Genomic DNA, 8100 nt, shown 5'->3' on the forward strand with positions numbered 1-8100 from the left:
TATATATATTAACATTTGGAGATAAAGAGATATGTAGAAGGAGATATAGAGATATAAGGAGACATAGAGAGAGGGAGAGATGGAGAGAGATAAAAAGATTGATATATAGATATAGAGAGAGAACTAGAGCTAGACAAATAAATATGAAGGGAGAGGGAGAGAAATATGGGGAGATAGAGGAAGAGATAGGCATAAATTGGAAGAGGAGAGAGCTCGATAGATATTTACAAGAAGAGAAGGGGAGAAAGAGGTAGTTATAAATAGATAGATAGTGGGATATAGATGGAATGAGGGTCCGAGAAATAGGGAGAAATAGAGAGAGAGGGAGAGAGATATAGATTGAGAGAAATATAAAGAATGAAGAGGGAGAGGGAGAGAGATAGAGATGGAGAGAGGGAGGGAGAAACAAGGAGTGTGTGTTTATGAGTGAGAGAGAGAGAGAGAGAGAGAGAGAGAGAGAGAGAGAGAGAGTAGAGAGATATATTAAAAAAAAAAATTAAAGATAATTATTCCACGACAAATTAAAATTTAATAAGAAAAATGTATAAATTAAATTAATTCTATTATCTTCTAAAATTATTATTTGTAACTTCATAAGACCAAAATAATTAAAATTAAATTTCAACTTAATGTAAATTAAACCTTAAAAGAAGAAGATGATGATTAGAATAATTTAATAAAAACAAAGATAGAATATCCCAATAAAAGAAGACTAAATTAAAATATATTCTTATCAAAAGAAGATAGAAATAAAAGATAGACTTCTAATTCAAAAAATAAGTATTCTACAATAATTAAAATTTTAATAAGACAAATAAGTAATAACTATAAATTAAATGAACTCTAATAATTCTGAATTATCATTTGTAATTTCATTAAAAAATATAAGATTTTCACTTAATGATTTAAAAAAGTAGAAAAAAAAGCTAATTCTTTCTTTTTTAATATTTTTGTATTTTTCACTTTTGAAACTTCAAAAAAATATGGAATATTCAAATAAAAGAAAATACCATTAAAAGATATTATTATTAATAGCAAAAAATAGTAGATTTTTCTTTTGTACACGTTTTTTTTCTTCTGATTAATCATATTAAAATATGTTTTTTTAGTTTTTAATCATTTAAAAAATAATAATATTAATGTAAACCTAGGATTGAGATCAATTCAATCATCTTGCATCCTTCTACTCAACTTCAAACCATTGGTTTCAATAAGGAAGTTGAAAACTTCATATAGGGTATGCCGAAATAAAAGATAGATTTCTAATTCAAAAAATAAGTATTCTACAATAATTAAAATTTTAATAACACAAACAAGTAATAACTATAAATTAAATGAACTCTAATAATTCCGAATTATTATTTGTAATTTCATTAAAAAATATAAATAATTAAAAATAAGATTTTCACTTAATGAAAAATTAATCATTTAAAAAAGTAGAAAAAAAGCTAATTCTTTCTTTTTTAACATTTTTGTCTTTTCCAGTGTTCCACTTTTGAAACTTCAAAAAAATATGGAATATTTGAATAAAAACAAATACCATTAAAAGATATTATTATTAAAAGCAAAAAATAGTAGATTTTTCTTTTGTACACATTCTTTTTCTAATTAATTATATTAAAATATGTTTTTTTAGTTTTTAATCATTTAAAAAAAAATTAATATTAATGTAAACCTACGCTTGAGATCAATTCAATCGTCTTGCATCCTTCTAGTTAACTTTAAACCATTGATTTAAATAAGGAAGTTGAAAACTTCATATAGGGTATGCCTTCGGCATAATAAATAAATTTTAATAATATATAATTGTAAAAGAAAAATATAATTTTATTATTATTATTATTAATTAATGTGTAGACACATTTTACAATGGTAGCAAGGGGTGGAGTGAAATGGTATGAGTGTGTTAATGTTAATTTTTATTTTTAACTTAAATTTGACAATCATTCAATGTCAAAATATTAATAATAATTATAAACTTAATATTTTTAAAATAAACACCATATTAAATCATCAAAATTATAAGTTTTGGACAGATATATAAATACAAAATAAAAACAATGATATTTAAAAATAATCCACCATTTCATAATTACAATATTCTTTTAAAAATATATTTAATAAACTTTTATTTTTTAATATTTTTTTGAAGAATAATAAGAATTTTAAAATTTAAATGTAAAAAACTATATGTTCATTATCAAATAAAAAATTTAAATAGAGAAAAAATAAATATTGTAGATCTCATAGAATTTAAATATTTTTGTATGTAGTAAATATAATTTAAAATGAAATAAAATAATTTTAAGGTAAATAAAATAGTTTCAATTGATATCTCTTTAACATTTATTTAGATAGATGTATATAAGGTATCTGGTTTAATTTTTTAAATGCATATAAATTATTATAGAATATATTTAAATATAATGATATAATTTGAATTATTTTATTTTAAAAAATTATTTAATATATATAAATATTTTTTAATTTATCATGTATAATCTATTTTATTTTAAAATTGCTTTTAATTTTTTATTTCAAAAATATTTAATGTGTTATATACGTATTTTTTATTTATAATTTTTATATCTATCTTATTTACTTTTTAAATTTTTTTTTTATTATATAAGTAAATTTTAATTTAAATTATTCATTATTTTCTTTTAAATAAATATAATATATTATATTATATTTTTAATTATTTCTTGTTAATATCTATTTTAAATATTTTTGTCAATAAATAACAGTCAAGAGGACAACACCCATTGCATTATAGTACAAGAAAGTTTATAGTAGTTATTTGTATACCCAAATATTATATTGGCCTTGGATCAGGCATCCTACTAATAGGCTCCATGTTAAAAAAATTGGAGGCCCCTATAACCTATTGCTTGGCTCTATGAGAGCAAAAATGGAGATCAACAGATTGGTTTTTCAAACTTACATCTAAAATCATTATCCCCCAAAAGATAAGCAAAAATGGGGCTAATTTATACTAGTACTATAAAATCCCTACATATATATACCTATGCACTCACATTACTAGCAACAACATCTCCCTTGTGTTTCTTGGAGCAATCTAGTCGCATCTTTTGTGGTTCTCCCCGACAAACCCATCCACATTCACATCCTCATAATCCTCGTTCACTTCTTCCAACTCCTTGTTTATGTCCTCAAGCACCTCACTACCCCCAAACTACTCCTCAAGAACTCTTATTTTATGTAATTATGCAACCAAACCAGCCCATCCTTTGACACCAGCTCGAGAATACTCTTCAAGAATAGAACACTCAAATTACTCGTGAACCCCTTATGCCTAGGAAGGCATGAAGAAGAGGAGACAAAGATTAAAGGAAATTTATACACGTCGTGGCCCCTAACCCTGATGATGTAGAAATCTTTTGGTAGGGGACCATTGACTCCCTACACCACATTCTCCAATATGTCTTGTGGCTTGCCTAGGAATCTTTTCCAAATTAATCTCTTATAGAGAGCTCCCATCATTGCCTTACTAGACTCTTCCATATCTAGTAATGAAGCCAAAATATATTGGAGAAATAGATTGGTATTGACCCTATACTAATGGTCGGTTCTCAGAATCCCATTCCCCAATACTCTATCATTGCATGGATTATTAGTCCATGATCTATCTTAAAGATGTCCTTAAGCCTCTTCTTCAAAATTTCCCCTGGGAATGTCATTTGTTTGCTTGGCATGTTAACCTCAAGTGGGTGTCCATTTCTCCTCACAACATCATTTTTATAATGAATTTGTGGCAATCTGAGCTTCCTTAAAATAAACTCTCAATGACACTTGCCATTTCTTCACACACTTACATCTCAAAAAATGACAATGCCTCTATCCTTCTTCATTTAAAACATGTCATTTTTTTCTACCTCAACATAAAATTGTATTGATGCCTTTTTTATCCTTTCTTATGCCTCAAAATCTAATTGGCATATATCCCTATAGCCTTCCATCATTGTCATTCCCTTAGAATGATTTATCACTACCTTTTCCAACTCATCTTCCATATCATTCTCTTCTTGGTAAACATGTGATAATTTTAAGTCTTTGAAATTTTTTATAAGCTTCCAAAATTGAGGTAGTCATTTCCTTAGTCTCCAACTTTGGGGTTCACTTTTGTTGTATGGCATTAATCACTATTAAACCCCCTTCAAGATGGACTTGCCTCACATTTAGATCTGTGAAATTTTGCCAAGATCAAGAGGCAATGGAAAGCACAAATAAGAGAGAACAAAATAGATGATAGGAATAAACTGTAATCTATCAAGATGAAAATACTGATCAACTGGACCATCAATCGATACATACAATGAAAATGAGCCTACTTATATAGGCAAGGCTAAATGGATATGTGAGAATACAAACATGACATGTGGCTCAATAAGAAACAAGGGTAGGTAGGAAATAGGTGTGGGTAGGTAGGAGAAATAATATGATAGTCCACATGAGGTGGATCACCCACTAAATGTGGAGTGTAACAACAAGATCAACACCATAAAAGGTGGAAATTCTCCTACACACACTATCCCAATGTGGCACAAACACCCAAGTGTCTCATACCCAAACTACTATGAAATGCATTTCCTAAGTAAAATTAAGTAAGGTGTAATAATATCCATGATGAATAATTATTTACACCAACACCCCCCCTTAAGTGCAACTTAGGGGAATGCACTTAAGTCTACAATGCAAATAAGCAATGCAAGATGGGTCCTGGCTACTAGGCCATGTTAGGTACCCATGTACAAATGCAAATGCATGCAAACCAATGCAATGAAATCTCTCACAAAGCGGGGAAAGAGAGAAAAACCCAATGGGAAAAAACCCTCCCCCAAAAGAGAGATGAAAACTAGATACAAAGAACTCTTATAGAAGTATGTGAAGAACAAAACCCCATGTGAGGAAAAAAACCCCCCATATGAGAGAAGAAGAAGAGAGACTATGAATCCCCCCCCCAATCTGGAATCTGCACCAATGATAGAAGCTCGAAGATGAATGAAGAAACTGCTCCATGAACGTCGAACCATGTTCCTCCCCTTAGGAAGAAACAAAACCAAAGGTGTATCCATAAAGTCTCCCCAACCATGAAGGGAAGATGAAGCAACAATACTCATGATGAAAGGAATCTCTGAAAACTGCTCAAGTGTCCCCATGTCGATGCTGAAAGGTACCCCCTCCAAAGGTGGTAAACTGTGCCACACTGTTGAAAAAGGCACTCCAAGATCTAGTGGAGATGAAAGTAGAACAATATCCAAAGACTCATATGTCTCCTCAAAAGATATAGAGACCTCCTCCAAGTGTTGTACAAAAGTATCCACAAACATGTCAACCTCTAAAGATTGATCATGTAGAGAATGCACAAGAGGGTCAAAGTGATCCCTCACAACAATCAAAGAAGGATCATCTTCATCAAAGAGAAGATGAATGTCATCAATGGTGTCTCCCAAATCTGCAATGTAGGAGTCCACAAACAAATGTGCAATGTCTATCAAGTAGGCATCCCAATCAAATGAAACTGGAAGACATGAAATATCCTGCTGCACTGAATCACAAGAAGGCAAAACTGTCGCACTAGCTACATCATCAGGTGCAATAGGTGGTGTGATATCAATAGAAGGAGATGAAATGCAAGGCTCAAGAACAGGTTCACATGTGTGAATCCCCAAGTTCAAATGCCCAAATTTCTCCTCAAAATTTGAATCATCAACATAGGAAGAACCAAACTTATCAATAGGACCAAAATCTGAAAAAGAGTACAACCAAGATGCATGATCAACCACCCCAGTCGCAATGATAGCTCCACTCTCCAAGTCTCTAATGATAACTAAATCAGGTGTGAACTCCACAGTTTTCCTAGTCGCCCCATTTGTGATTTGATAGATGGAAAGAATATTATCTATCAAGTGGGGTACACACAACACATCATTGAAGGAGTTATCCCCAATGGCAATAGATCCTTTCCCAATCACATCCATGTATGTATGATTGCCCATCAAAATCTGCGGCATGTGGCAAGGCTCAAATGTAGAAAACATAGAATGCGAAGATGCCATATGATGAGAAGCCCCTGAATCTAGAAGCCATCTCCCTGAATCATGACTTGTAGTAGCACAAAGAGCTTGTCCCTTTCCTTTATCTGTCCCAAAAGAGTGATCCTTTCCTTTATCCTTGGAAGAAGAAGCCGATGTAGACATTCTAGAAGGTAGGTTGATTCTATTCTTCTCAAGAAGATTTTTCAACTCATGAATATCCTTCTTATAACAATGATGTTCATCATGTCCTAACTTCTTGCAATATCCACAAAAAATATTGTCCTTATATGATTTCCTCTTAGGTGAGAATGGTGAATCACCTTGTTGTGGAGAGGAAGATTGTACTCCATCTTGCTGTGGTTTTAACTTAAGTTGCTTTTGATTCTTGCATTTTCCTTTATTGCTTTGATTCCCTTTATTAGCCATCAAAGCTTGTGACTTTGAAGATTTGACAATCCCCATCGTGGTCAACTTAGATTGCTCAAGTATCAACATCTCCGTGAATGAATCAAATGAGGGAGAAGTGTATGAGGAACCTTGAGCTAACCTATGGGTGTGAAAGCTAGATACTTAGGCTGCATACTCTGAAGGAAGCTTGTCCAACAAGTTATAAACCAATTGAACATCGTTTTTGTCAATTCCACAATCCTTTAGCTTTGCTCTTAGCTCGGTTGCTTTTGTGACATAATCTTGGATTGTATCAAAATCCTTGGGATCCAAAGTTGTGAGTTCACTATCAAGCTTGTAGCCCTTAATCTCATCAACTTGACCATACAATTTCTTAAAAATATCCCAAGCGTCTTTAATTGTAGTACACTTATCAATGTGAGAAATAAGGTCATCTGATGCATACTTTCTAAGAGTTCCAAGTGCCATAGCATTCTTAGTAATCCATTCAATTTGAGCATTAGGATCAGCCTTAGGATCAGGTGGTGATGTAATAATTTCATTTACATAATGAATGAGTCCTTTTTCCATTAGTTTACTCCATGGCTTAATTTTCCATGATGCATAATTATGAGGAGTTAAAAGTAGAAATTTAGGAGAACACATAGCACCAAAATGAAAAACACAAGATAGAGAGAGGCACAATCACACAAGAGACCCCCCCAAAATACTCAATCAAGAAATCCCCCCAAAATGGTGATTTTGGCACTTTATACTTAGTGCGTATACAATGGGCCACTTGCAAAATAAGGCAAAGTGGACTTCTGATTTCAATTTACAACTTCTCAAAATGAGATCTAAGAGACTTCAACAAATACTGCTAGTGATCTAAACTGAGATCCAAGCAAAATGCAAGTACCAAATATGCCAAAAATGGCCAAATACTGAAAGTACAGTTTCTACTTAAAATCACTGCAAACAGATGGTAGATTATGAAAGTAGATGAGAAAATATGCACTTTAAAAAAAATGGCACCTGAAAAAGAGTCCATATGAGCCCAAATGAAGCCTCCAAAGTTGTAAAAATTGGGATTTCACGATTTCTGAAAACCATGTTTACAAAAATCTGAAAAATCCTACACCACTATACAGATTGTGCAATTCTACCCCAAAACAAAAAAAATTGCTCGAAAAAACGAGTCCGGATGAGTGAGATATCACTATTTGAAAATTGCTTGCAAAATTATAATTTCTGGAAAATTTCCGCCGCAACATCAAACTTCAAATGCCTCTATATTTGGCCTCCGAAGTCCGATTTGGATGAAACAAAAGGCAAAAATGACTTTCTTGGTTCTCCTCAATCCAGTGGTAACCTTAGATTTGACCCATCAAGCTTCAATAATAACTTGTAATAGAAAACTCCAAAATGCACAACCCCAAATAACATCAAATTTCTCTCAATTAGCAAACCAATGACACTCTAATGGCTCTGATACCATGTGAGATTTTGCCAAGATCAAGAGGTAATGGAATGTACAAATAAGAGAAAACAAAATAGATGATAGGAATAAACTGTATTCTATCAAGATGAAAATACTGATCAACTGGATCATCAATCGATACATACAATGAAAATGAGCCTGCTTATATAGGCA

The sequence above is a fragment of the Cryptomeria japonica genome, chromosome 11 (genome assembly GCF_030272615.1).
Source record: "Cryptomeria japonica chromosome 11, Sugi_1.0, whole genome shotgun sequence".
NCBI classification, from domain to species: domain Eukaryota; kingdom Viridiplantae; phylum Streptophyta; class Pinopsida; order Cupressales; family Cupressaceae; genus Cryptomeria; species Cryptomeria japonica.